The sequence below is a fragment of the Ambystoma mexicanum genome, chromosome 11 (genome assembly GCF_040938575.1).
Source record: "Ambystoma mexicanum isolate Mex_15411 chromosome 11, UKY_AmexF1_1, whole genome shotgun sequence".
Lineage (NCBI taxonomy): Eukaryota > Metazoa > Chordata > Amphibia > Caudata > Ambystomatidae > Ambystoma > Ambystoma mexicanum.
In genome coordinates this window covers 1,208,242,415-1,208,256,652 of record NC_090934.1, presented here as the reverse complement: position 1 = coordinate 1,208,256,652, position 14,238 = coordinate 1,208,242,415, and the positions used below count along the sequence as shown (strand labels likewise).

General features: G+C 44.0%; 1 protein-coding gene across 1 annotated transcript in view; it reads right to left on the bottom strand.

The window, feature by feature from the left end:
* The window catches only part of LINGO1 (leucine rich repeat and Ig domain containing 1), a 6,683,609-nt gene that overhangs the window by 5,723,447 nt on the left and 945,924 nt on the right, over nucleotides 1–14,238 (bottom strand). The window lies entirely within an intron of this gene.

Below are 14,238 nucleotides of genomic sequence, written 5' to 3'. Positions count from 1 at the left end.
TACTTACCCCTGTGCGGAATCTTCAGAACAGCCATGAAGAGGAGTGCAATCGGGTACAAACCCGTACCCGTGTTGTGATTGAGCAGACCTTTGGCCTGTTGAAGGCGCGGTTGTGCTGCCTAAGCAGGTCTGGTGGAGCACTCCTTTATGCGCCTGAGAAGGTGGCAAAGATCACCATGGCCTGTGTCATGCTGCACAACATGTGCATCTGGAGAAATGTACCACTGCCACCTGACATTGACATGCATGCACCGGGTGAGGAGGATGACGACAGAGGAGAAGCAGCACCCCTGCCAGTGCGTGATGCACAGGATGGCCGTGCAGTACATCAATCACCGATTGACGAATACTTCTGACCCACAGGGACGTTGATAGATATGTGTCAGTGACCCATTGTACACTGTGTCCATGTGGACATGCACACAGGGAATGTGGGGAGTTGGCCACCATACACTGTCATTAATTAAATGGATACACATGAAATGAACAATGTCTAGCCATTGAATGTTTTTTAACACAACGGGTGTATTGATATCAACTTAAGAAAGTGCAACCCCCCTAACCGCCAAAACCCCCCAGTGACCTCCCAAAACCCCCCAGTGAACTCCCCCTAAAACACCCATATGCCGCCAACACCATCTGACCCATTCCCATAGTTGTCCAACACTATTTTCTTGATGTCCGGGGACTGCATTTCTGAGTGCCTGGCACTCCGTCTTGTTAGATGCAAAGGGCTGGAGGGTGCAGAGGAAGTGGGTGCAGAGGAAGTGGTGTGGTGGTTTGCATGGCTGGTGCGGGTTGTGGCTGCTGCATGTGCAGCAGGATGGAGGCGAGTACCTGTGTGACGGCACCCAGACCGTCTCACAACATCGATGCAGAGGCATTGACAGTGGCTGTGTTCGCCTCTATGGCGGCTGTGGTCGCCGCGATGGCCTGGGCAATTACGCACCTCGTGTCCTCATCTGCAACATATTGCCGGAGCAGTTCCAACATAGAGTCCTGTCTGGCCTCCACCCTCGCTAGCCATGCCTCAAGGTTGTTGGTGAACGCAGCAGTGCTCGAGGGTGCTGTGACTGGGCCTGCATTGGCAGTGCTGTCCTCGGAGGAGGCTGCTGAGGTCAGAATCGTGCAGCAAGGGATCCGCACTGCTGAAGGTGGGTGAGGGCTGAATATGGGGTTGGGGGGGTGGACACAGGGCTTGGGGACTGTGGACATGCCACATGGGTCAGTCCATCCTGGTCCACATTCTCCTCCACCACAGTATCAGTGTTGCTCAGTGGGTCAACTACCTCGCCTTCCACTGGTGTAGCCAGCTCAGTGTCCACGGTGTCAGGCACCCTGGGTGTTGGTGTGGGCTGCAAGGCTGCTCTGGAGGTGGTGTTGTCGGTGGCCGTTGTCTTTGGCCGGGACGTGGATGCCCTTGTGGTTGGATTCTCGCTGGCATCCTCTCCATCGGTGCCTGTGGGGGTTGAAGAGATGCAGGGCATCAGTGATGGTGTTACATGCCAGATGCATTATATGGTGCTGTGGAGTATTTCATTTATCATGCATTCATATCTTACAGGTGTGTCACACAGAGTAGTATGAAGGGGGCATTTTGATGTTTGCTGCATGGCAGGTGGCATGCCGTTGTATATGGATTTGTGTGATGTATTACATGGGCATGGTCCGTGTGTGTTGGTAATGGGATTGACACTCAGCATGCTTTTCAGTGTGGCAGGGTTTGGGCCTCCATCTGGACAAGGAGATGTTGATGTGTGTGTTGGAACATGCATTGCCTTGCCTAGACTCTCTTCCAGATCACTTGTGCTACATCATGGTTTCCCCTACAGGGATCTGCAGGGTCACTCACCTCCATCTGCAGATGTTGCGGCACCCGTCTCCATCTCCCCAAATCCCTTGATGGACTCCATCTGAATAAACGTGCTTGCCATCTCCTCCCAGTGTGACAGTTTGGCAGGTGAGTGGGGACCCCCGCCTGTTGCCATGGCCTCCCTCCTGTTGCTGGCCAGGATATTCTGAACCCTGAGGCGGAGGTCATCCCATCTCTTTTTGCAGTCCTTCACTGTCCGTGGGTTGGTGCCGACTGCCGAGACCTTGCGGGCTACCACCTCCCAGATCTCCTTTTTGCGCTGCTGCACCTCCCTCTTCAGGTTCTACAGGTTGATCTCGTCTGCATGTGCGGCAAGGGTGTCTGCCAGCATGTTCATTTCTTCATTTAAAAAACGCTTTTTGCGCAGACAGTGGGGTTGTTTTCTGGGTAGCCTTTGACATGGTATTTGCATCCTGTTATTACCGGGTTGGTAGGGTTTCTGCTAGGTGGAGACAGTATCGGCGGGTCCATTGATGGCGCTATCAAGGGGTTGGAGGGCCTTTAGCGGCATGCCGGTATTGCCATTACCGGCATGGGGGTTCGCGCATGCTCGCGCACTCATAATCACCCACTATTAGCAGCGTCATAGGAGCACGGACCCGCTAGTTCCTCCATGCCGGTAATGACCCCATTTTTTCCGTGATCCTCGTAATGAGGCCTTTAGCCTTGTTCAAGAATACCCATGCAGCTTCTGGTGGTTTGAGCAAGGATCTTTTCAGCAAAAGGGGACTATCTGGAAATCTATACAGTGTGTGGGGGTGATTCTACTTGGGTATCCTCACTCTATTTACCATTTCCTATTGTCATCCTACTACAGCTTCAGTACTCAGGTGCCAGAGACTCCTGAGGAGCCTCAGATAAGCCAACTCTATTTGGCTGGGTCGATCAATAGTTAATGTCTTCCGATTCGTCACTAGGGATATACTGGACGAGAGGGGGGTAGGGGGGTTATATGACCATTCTTCCGTGGTTTCCAGAAGTTATCATATCTACAGTGTAAATCTTCCACAGCAACCAGAGGTCATAACAGAATGGCAGCACACACACAAACTGATACCAGCACATACACACAACAATGGATGGAAAATCACACACACATCAAAACAAACACCGACCAACAAGATGTCACCAATAACACCTTCCCCACAAGCACTCTGCATACCATCCGCTTTCCGGAAGCCGGATAGGTGGTATCAACCACGTGAGGCCCACAAGGCCACATAAAGCAAGTTTGGGCCATGGCATAGCACAGACAGCTAAACTGAAGTAAAAAGCGTGCCACAGAAAGACGGCAAATGCACCAGAACAGACGGTTACAACTAATCATTACTCTTAATTGTGAGCAAGAAGAAAATCAAAATATAATTATACATAGGAACACCATATGTTCCTGAAAAGTAGGCAGACTTAAAGTCAACAATAGGTTGCTTGATTTCTTCGAAAAGGTAGGAGATCTTCGTGATGTCAGGCGATTTTGGATATTTTTGTACAAGGTTTAGCTTTTCATTGAAACTTTTATATTTAAACTGGTCATGTAACGTGGACAGTATGCGCCCACCCTCCATATCCACGCACTCACGCAATGATGGACAAAGAGGGTGCCCGCCTACTCAGAGCACATTCAAACCCACCTGGTCTCCCTGTTTGAGCCAGGCATGATCTCTCGACATACAAGAGGGTGTTGTTTGCATCCCCAATACAGGCGGGACTCCAGGAAGATTGGTATGAAATGGTCTAATCTCTGAGCTCAGCAGTGATGTATTGTCGCTTGCAGAGACTTCCAGTTTCAGTACCCTAGACTGAAAGCATAAAAGATGAGGATGCCAGAGTAATTTCACTTGTCAACCTTTCTTCATGAAAGAAGCCCCCAAGGCAGTGCTTTATAAGTTTTTGCCATATGCAGTCGGACCCTTATCCATACACAGGCTCTACTGGCAGAGCATGGGTCCCGGACCTTCAAAGCCTACAGCTAGTATCATGAAAAGTGTACAACAGTTGAGAAAGACAGTAAAAGGGGATCCTTAGAGAGAAGGGGCAACACAGGCAATTGATTTGCTACCTGGTGACCATCACCACAAGTGCTCTACTCTTGATCAACGTGGTTATCTTACCCTCAACGTTACCATATTCCTGTCCAGTCATCTCCAAAGGCAATTTCTACACCAAAGGCTAAGCTTACCTGGTGAACACTGAGTAGGGGGCCAGGGGGTGGCACTGACGTTTAGCTACCCTATCATATTCTTCATATTCTTCCCTTAAAACTCTTAACATATTGTCATCTTTTTTTTTTAATTTATTTTTTTTTATTTTTTTGCTGCAACTCTCGTCCTTGGAAGGAGGTTGCTAGCCAGAATGGATCTTCTTAAAAGTGTCCACCTACAAGACTTACAATGCTAAACTCTAGCAACCCTCGCATCTAGGTGGCTAAAGACCTGTAACTTGGAGCCAAGTTCCTGCTAAAGAAATAGCTCCCATAAAATAAGCACAGAAAGAAAACTAAAAACAATCCATTAGTAGCTTCATTGAAAGCCCAGTGGCGGAAGTGTCCCATTTATACGAAATGATCTTGTAACCCTGGCAATCCAATTACACCACTACTTTCACATCATTTGAACGCAGCAAATACATACTTTGCTATTTTTCATGAAAATGTGCCTCCAGGCTTCAAAATGCTCTGCAATTTAACTAATTCTCAACCTCGTTTATTATCGTATTGTCTAATGTGAAATGTGTTCCGGGGTGCATTGTTTAGTTGAGTGATCTAATTCGCCTGCATGCACACCCACACTTGTATCCATAATTGCAATAACCCAAATTACTTGAGAGAAAAGATTCACTATGAAGTCAAATTTTAAAAATTGAGACATATTTGTGGATTGTGCTTGGCAGTGTCATTATTAATAGGCAAGTTGAATTAATACGCATAACCGGAAAGCAGTCCACGTTTGAATCTCCATGCTGAACAGGCCACTGACAAGGTGTTTATTGCAATTTTACAGAAATGCCATGCCGAAATGCTTTTCATCGGGGCGCACACTCTAAATCAAGAAGACATCCCGTGCCCATAGAAGCCTCACCAAGGCCAGGAAGAGACATCATGTTTGCCATTCCCATCCCATTCCTTTTATTATTAGCTGGGATCTGAGCTTCAACACTTGGGGCCACTGCAATGGGAGCCCACAGAGGGAAGGGGGTGTGTTTGCCCCCCAGCCAAATGTGCGGGAGTGAACAAGTGCAGGGAGGGAACCCGAACCAACCAAGGGGGACTAGAGTGGCTTCTCCCTTGAGATAACATTTTAAATAAAGAGTTAACATGGATGCATTTTACAGATCACTTTCTGTGAAAAATCAAATAGGAAGCCTCACTGTTTACAGTCTAGTAGGGCAAGACATTAACAAATCCATTTCATGCAAATGAACTAACAGTGCACAGGGGCATTTTCCAACACATTTTCATGATACCTTTGCTTAGTTTATGCTAGTATTATGCCAGTGTAAAAACATTTTATTTCTAAATGTGCCCAAACCTGTTCATGTTGGCCGAACCACAATATACTAGTGTTCCCACAAGAACATACTCATGCTTGCTTTGCCCATAATGCCAGTAATGATACTTTAAGAATTGATGTCTATGCTGGCTCTACTGAAATATGCCAGCATCCCCACATTAGAACATACTCCTGTTAAAAAATGCCATGCCACATTTCCTTTCTGGCTTGGCAAATGCCCCATCCCAAGTTAGAACCTTCATCATGTTGAATTCACGTATAATGCCAGAAATAAAATCCATGAACATGAACACGTCCTTGCTGGTTGCCCAAATACCCACCCAGCTCCATGTAAGAACTCTCATGTTGGTTTTGCCCTTAATGCAAGTAAAAACTAATGCCACGCTACAGTAAGAATATGCCCCGGCTGCCTGCTCCATTTTTGTACCTGCCCCTCCACCTAACTACTCCTTCATGTAGTAACACTTATTAACTTGGCCCTTCCCAAAAACTCAGAAAAACATGCCATGCCAATATAGGAAAACATCCATGCTCTAATGCCCTCCAGCCCACAGTCTCAGATGCACACAGACATAGTCATAGAAATTCACACAGCATTCATGCACCCATGCAGCTTCTCTCTCCATCATTCAAAGACGCACCCAGAACATTAACACTGCCCTCTCATTCATACATGCACTTTCACAGACATGGCAACATATTCATACACATCCTGTAGGAAGTGCTTTTCAACTATGCTGAAATGTTGACACAACTCAGACTTCTATGGTGTATGACAGTATACATAGAAGGTGATAATGGTGTGCAGCATAGGTGTGCCTTACCGCTGGTGTGAGGTACTGGCGTGCACCAGTGGAGGGGTACCTTTGGATCTACCCTAGCATAGCAGTGCAAGTGTAGTGTGATGTAGTACTGACAAGTAAGCCCTAACATAACTAACCTCCTAACCCCTAACCTATAACAAATTAACATAATTAGTGATCAGAATGGGATTGTTTAGGCCTTGGCAAACCAAGGGTGCAAAATGGGCCTGCAGGAAAGATGGTGATTTGAAAATAAATGAAAACAGTGCAAGAAAAGCTGAAAGAGCAAAGGGTTAGAAGACAATTTAAAAAGAACATGCAACATGACAATTCTGAGACTCACACCTTTAAACAAACATTGGCTTGTGAAAAAGGGGCCCATAGCTGAATTAATGATTCACTGAATGGTTCAGAAATGATAGATGAAAACAGAAGAATTAACGTGCACTTATCCTTTTACATGACCAAAATACTGTTCATAGCACCACAGAAATGAAAGCACGCCAGAAAGGAGATACATGTGAGTCACCTAATGATTATTTTGAGCCACAGATATTTCAAGAGGCAGATATAAAATGTATGCTGCATGCATGAGCCAGGTAAGTCTCACACACAAGATGCAGGTGCTCTGCCACTACATGCTATTAAAGATACAAACCAATTGTGCTCCAGTGCAGAGGTAGGTGAGAGACATGAAAACAATGGGGAAAGAGCAGGCACAAAAGGGGGTGTGAACACAGACACTCCGGTTATACAAGAGGGCCAATCAGTGGCAAAGCTCCAGATGAATCCTCAAGGCAGACAATTGGACAGGGAACTTGGGAAAGAGACGATCAAAAGTGAATAAAGTGTCATTTCACATGACCCTTTGCTTAGCAAGAAGCCAAGCCGGTCTAAAGAAAATAAGCCCTGATATTAGCAACAATTCACACTTTATGTCTATACTTGACGAGTGCAAGGACAGATATTATGCCCCTATCACAATTGTAGGGCAATGCAATGTCTTTGCAATGGTGCGCACAGGCAGCCGTGGTGTCCAGGAAATCTTTGTACAGAGTATATGAAGGGAAAGCCCCACAAGATGTACTGAAATTGAAACAGATTGAAGGCCCTGTGCATAATTTTAATGGGGAAGGGATTCCGGCCGAAGGTGCCACTGAAGTAGACCTTAAGATAGGGAAACAGACTGAGACAAGAGGTGATCACACCCAATGAAGAGACCCCATTCCTCTTAGGAACAAATTGCCTTAAAAGATTGTCAGCTCTCATTGATGGGGTAAATGGGGTACTGTGGTCTTTGGCCAAAAAGTCTCTGAAACATAGAAAGTGATGAATCAGACTGGCAGTGCAAAGGAATGGCATACCGCTGCAAGATCAGCGAGAGCAGTAAAAGTGTATCTTCTGAATAGCTGTGTAGCTCATTCTGTGGGGTGCATTTAAGGCCCTGAAACAGAAATCCCTGTCACCTGAAAAATTGCATAACACAGTGCCACCAAAAACGGCTGTCGTTTGCTTTCCCTGGCACATGTGTGGCAAGCATTTAAACATTTCATCAAGAATGGCCCTGTGTTTACTTCTCTTTCATCTGAATACCAAGAAGTATGCACTGCATTGAAAAACAGCCCTGTGTTTATTCTCTTTCATCTGAATAACAAGAAGTATGCTCTGCATTCAAAAACAGCCTTGTTTGTTTTTCATCCATCTGGACATCAGAGTTATGCACTACATCCAAAACGGCCATGTCTCACTGGTAATTCACATGAGGGGCAAGGATTTCAACATTGCAACCTGACACGGCTTTTGTTTTCACTTTCTTGTAAATAGCAGCACTCTAAACACTGCAAATGACAAACGGCTTGGCTTTTTCTTTATATCCCGTGTCAAATAAAAGAGCTGTGTGCAGGGGGCTTAACCTTCCACGTCAATGGACCAAAAGTAAATGCAAACCCACTCAAAAGGACAAATTAAAAAATTCTCATGAACTGTAAAACCACATTTCAACCATTAGAAAAGAAATAAGAAACATGATGTTTAAATGCCACTGTGAAAAGGATAGCCTTGCTCGCGCAACAAAACAAATTCAGTAAAATGTATAAAACATGGTGTGGGGGTAGGGAGTGGCTGAGCAATGTACATTATGCATGTCCCGAAAACACTTCAATCACCTTCGAAGAGGCTCAGAATACCAGTAAAACCAGTTTTTGGCTCAGGCAGGTCACTTCTCAGTTGAATGCCTTGCCTCCCACTGGAAGTCGCATCTATAAGCAAACTATTCTGCAATGACATGTGATGGGGCTGAGGGCGTTATAATTCCCAGCTCTATCAGACTGGAAGGCAGTGCTAGCAGGTAGGACAAAGAAAGCAAGTGGGTCCAGATTTTGACCAAGAAGTGTGAGTTCCTTCTGCACTCACTATCAAGGACAAACTGACACACTTCAAAGGGTATAATAAAAGTCTTTCGTTGCAAGCTGAGCCAGGGTGAGACAGTTGGCTGTGGGGGATGAAGCACCATCCTCCCATATGTGACAGAACCTCCAAATTGACATTAAAGTACTGATTCATTTTAGGCATTTTTCCCCAGCACAAAGAATAAGAAATAATTTCATGTTATGCTATTTTTACATGTGATTTCCATGGGATTCTGAAGAGACTAAGTACATGTTCCTAGGATATTGTGGACTGAAATGGCCAGAAAAGACTTGTTTCTTGCCGATTGAAAAATGGGACAAATATGAAAATTGGTGGAAAGATGGAGAGTGAGATTATGAACATGCTTAAACATTTGCATAGTTATAGCGGTTATGCTTTTCATGAAAAGGACCAACATGTACCAAAGGGCCATGCTACCCAGCACAGAGTTGGTGATCGACTTGTCTAATTCCCTAGGACTAACTGAAACCACATATCTATTTCTCATGGCATTGGCTAGTATAAGTTTGAAATTAGGATACATGACTCAGTTTTGCTAAAGAGTGGACCTGGGAACTAAGAACTATAATAAATGACAAACAGACAGATGATGCTCTCTTCTCTTGAACCAATAATGCCAGGGAGCACAGAGAATAATGGCAAACTGTCCTATCCCAAGGTAGGAGTAATTCCAGAGAACTCCCCCTAGATTGTAAAATGAATGATGTCATTTCGGCTATATATAGGGGGACTGTACTAGACGGAGGGATACACAGACAGACACAAACATTTGGGAGACAGGCACAGGAGGACAGAGGGAATGCTGAACATTACCATCCAGGAGAGTGCACAGACCAGACCCCTTGCCTAGCTGTCCAGAGTATCCTGAGATCCAGCCTGGCTTTCCAGAATCCCATCCAGGAGAGTGCAGAGACCAGACCCCTTGCTTAGCTGTCCAGAGAGTTGTGAGATCCAGCTGGCTGCCCAGAATCCCAAATCAAGGCTTGCTTTGTAAGTAGCAAATAACCCCAGTCCCAAATTGCATAAACCATTCCTTTTGTAACATTACATCCAATATTTCCCCCATTGTAACACCATTGAAAATCCCATTGAAAGACCATTGAAATCCCATTGAAACACCATTGAAATCCCATTGAAAATCCCATTTAAAGTCCCAAATTGCCAGTATACTTCATTCTCCTTCCCATAGTAGAATCATTATTAGCCTGTGTATGTTAGCGTATTCCCTGTGATAAATCTCTCAGTTGTCAGTATAAACCCTTAGCATTATTTTGAAATAAATCAATTAATTTCCCATTGAAATTCACGGTATGAGTTGGATAAAATTCAAAATTAACTCCCTGTGCCTAGTGTCTTTCTTTAATAACTGTATTCATTAAAGTATAACCTCACCAGAATTAGTCTATGTGTAAATGAAAAACGAATTTGCCCATGCATCGTGTGCATTACCCCACAAACCCTTAACTTGCATCTGTCCATTAAAAAACCCAAACTGTAGTCCCATTGAGAGCAACCTCTTTTGTCTAGAAACCTATCTGTTATGTACCTCTGTCCTTGTCCTTGAAAACCAATTTCTGATTTTGAAAGCTACACCCTTACCATAGCTACCTGTCATTGCAAATCCTGTGTAAAACAAATTTTCATTTGCCATTTGTATTTTTCTTTTGCATTTGCTTTCCCCCAAAATCGATTTCCTTACCTCATTTCCATGTGGTTATGTGTACTGATTAGTAGTCTCTAAGCTATCATATCTCCTCAAGTGTAGCAACACAAATTTCCTTTCTAGCTGTACCAGAGCACTTGTGAGTAGCCATGCGAGTAATACGCAAAATCTGATTCTGCCGGTTTGCTCCAAAAACAGGTTTTCATTTCCTTTTCAGACTTCCCATCTTGGGGTGGTGGGCTTTATTCCTAATCAGAATGTTCTCTCTCTATCCTTACTCCTTTGCCACTGCCTTCCATTCACAAGAATTAAATAGCTGATGTTAGGGGTGAGTGTTGCAGGGGGGGAGTGCATAGCCTTGGTGGTATCACTTGCTTTAAAATGTTTCTTTTTTCATGTTTTGCCATTGAAGATCTGGGTAAACTGTTTTAGGATTTCTTAATCAATTGTTCTGTAGGAAGCATTGCATTTGTGTTGCCACAGCATTGGTGGCTGTTTTAAAATTGTTTGATTTTTCTTTTCCATTAAACCATAAATTAATAAATATCTTATTGATACACACCGGCCTGGTTCCTAGTCCATTGTGACGTGGGGTGTGTGTGAAGGTTGGGTGCGAGACAGGTTAGAGGCCTACTCAGAAAGAATCCATTGTCACAGATTTAAAGCACAGCACACTCCAGACCAGGACTCTTTACATTGGCCAGGGACGTGGTGCACAATAAAAATGGTTTCAACTTTGTTAATTCAAATTCATCTGTGAGAAGGCAGCCAACCCCTCGCACACTCCCCCTTGATGTACGCCCTGTGTCGCAATGGACCATGAACCAGGCCTGTGTGTAATAATACAATATTTATTTACTTTTAAATTCAAATGAAAATCAAATAGATTCAAGATTGGGCTGCAATCAACAGTGTGGTGATAATTACACAGCAAAATAATAACATACACTTAATTTTACTTTCTAACATCAGTCACATCAATGCAAAAATGAATGAAAGCGAGATTACTTTTGGGTAATATTTTTAGATGGCACAACTGTTAAGCATTCAACCTGTAACACTCCCCAAACACCTGTGAACCTGGTTTTGTGTGGGTGGAGAGGACTAGCAAGGAGTCAGGTATAATAGGCAAAAATCAGATTGGAAATCGGGCCCAACACCCCTGAATGGGAGGCCAAAATCGGATTGAACCCTTGAAAAATGAGCAAAATGGCACTCGGAATTCACTGAATAGTTATTTTACATGTGCAGTTGAATGGATAAGACAGGAACTTGTATGGCTGTGCTAAAGGAGCAAGAAAACTTACAAGCTACAAGGCAAGATATTAAAGAAAAGGCATGTAGTTGAGAAAAACAATTTTTCAAAGGAAAACAGTGCAGCAAAAATCACACGTGGCCAAATTGCAATTTCTTAGTTTTCACAGGTTTAAAATAAGCAGATAACTTAAGAAATGAGCTAAACAGTCAAAATTGGAAAACGTTTTTACTGATGAGGTACAAAGGCACATAACAGGTATGAAACTGAAGTGTATGGGTTACTCTTATGGGGTGACATTATGAGTTTCTTTATGGGAAAAGAAAATTGAATTTTATAGGGAAAGCAGTCACCCGGGCAAAAATGGTTTTGTTAGCAAAATGATTTATTCTACTGCAACTGTTTTTTAGTGGCTAAATTATTAAAGAAAGACATTGCACGCAAGGAGGTTAATCTGCAATGTTAACCTATTTGCGCTGCGTTCATCTTTATGGCAAATTAATTAATTTATTCAAAATAGTATGATGGACTTACACACAGGACTGAAATTATTTGAAAAGAATGACGCTAACACGTGGAGACTAACACAGATTATTCTAAGGACAGGATATACAGAGGGTTCTGCCAATTTGAGAACTTACTAGGGTACTTATAGGATTTTTATAGGGTTTGACAGAATGCAAGGTAACAGAGCGGTGTAGCAGCTTTTAGGTTAGTGGGAAGGGTGATACTTACAAAATGCACTTGAGTTGGGTAGTTTGGACAACTAACTGGGTCTCTAGACAGCGGGACAAGGATCTGGTCACTGTGCAGCGGCTGGGCTCTCCTTTAAGGGAACAGAGGGGCAACCGAGGTCTGTCACAGTGGACAGCGGGGTGCATCAGCTGGGCAAGGACAGGTCTGGTAACTGGATTCTCCCAAAGGGGTCCGCAGCTGTTCTTCCTTTCTCCCTGAATTATTGGGATTTCTGTAGGGTTTAGGTCTGGATACCGGTTCTGTCTGGATAGGAGGTTCAGCCTGGATCTGGATCAGCTACCTCTGGCTCTGGAGTCTTTGTTACATCAACAATTTTCAGTTCGATGATAATAAAGCAAATCGGATTTAATTAAGATCTCACTTTGACAAACAGTAAAATACCAAAATGGAAGAGCCAATGCAGAAGGGGAAAGCTCCCCCGACCGACCTGTCCCTCTCAGCCCGGAGAGTTATAACCTGGGTGAAAGGACATGACCGTCAGGGAAACCCTCTCGGGAAGAAAACCCTGGAGGAGTTTGAGATCCGGAGAATCTGGGTCGTCGTGCAGATGGTGTTCAGGCACAGCTGGAGTAGAATAGGACACGGGAAGGCTTCTTCTAATGACAGAGAAACAAATGAGGTGAGAGGAGGTTCTTTCAGAAAGAAGGAAATTTAGGACGAAATAGTAGAGTGAGCCGGGAAAGATTCTCTCACCTCTAGACGTGAGAATAATTACGAATTAGAGGCGAGTTTTTAAAGACTGAATCCAGAGTGAAAGAGAGGCAGGATATCTATAACAGACAGAAGGGTAAGTACGGGTGAAATGGGAGAAATAATTCTCTACCGAAAAATAAAAGGATCTCACTCCTGAGACGGTGTAGAGAGAGAAGCAATACCCGAAAGGGTGATGTTGCACTAGAAGGGAGAACAAGAGTTCGATAGTCTGGAACAAGTAATAGAGGCGTTTGGGCAAAGAGGAATTCCCACTGAGGTGATCTGAAAAGAGCAGAGGCACAGAGTTAGCGATAGCAGGTAAGGAATGGGTCTGAAGGGAAAGCAAAGTACTGGAACACCTAGAAGCAAACTCACGGAGCGCCTGCAACAACAGTAGTGACGCGAAGGGCGTTTGTGCTCTGTTCAGTATAAGGGATCACGTGAGCAATCCTCAGTGAGCAATCCTCAGCGTCTCTTGCGGACGTGTAAACACTGAACCGCTGCTCTCTGCCCAGGTAATAGATGGTCATCCATTTTGGAAATACAATATCTAAGCAAACCGCATAAGCGGCTACGGGACCAAAGAGACCAACGGCCAATATGTGTAACAGTCTTGCAGGGTGAATGTTGAGTGTCTGGATCTCTGGATTTTGAATGTTGGATTTTGAAATTATGAATCTTGAATGTCCTGACTCTCTCTATGCTTCCTCCTTTTATAAGCAGGATGACATCAGAGAATGTTTACTATGTGGAGGAAATAACCTGGACATACCTCTTATATGGGATAGGTCAGGCTGTGGATGTCACGGAAGTGATGTCAGTACTAGTGCAGGTGTTTTATGATGTGCTTTGTTGCACCACAGTTTCTTTTGCCAAAATGAGTTATGAAACAAAACCCTTATATTTACAATTGTTATCCTCATTAAATTCAAATAGGCAGATTCCATATTTTACAAGGAATATGCCATTTCGAACCTCGAGTCTGTGCAATGCTGCTTTGCCCTATTTGCACTATTTTGCCATTTGTATTTAAAACATTTCACCTAAAATTCTACAAATGGCTACACATAAGCCTAACAGTGTCGGGCATATTTCCATCAAATTTCACATCTGTGTCATGCACGCTTTCCCCAGAAATGCCCCTTTAATGCTGTTCACATCACCTATAAGCTAGGAAGTCCCACATCATCTCACTTGCTGATACAAAAATTCCATTAAAAACATAATTTCATATTACTGCTTATTCTGATCACTGA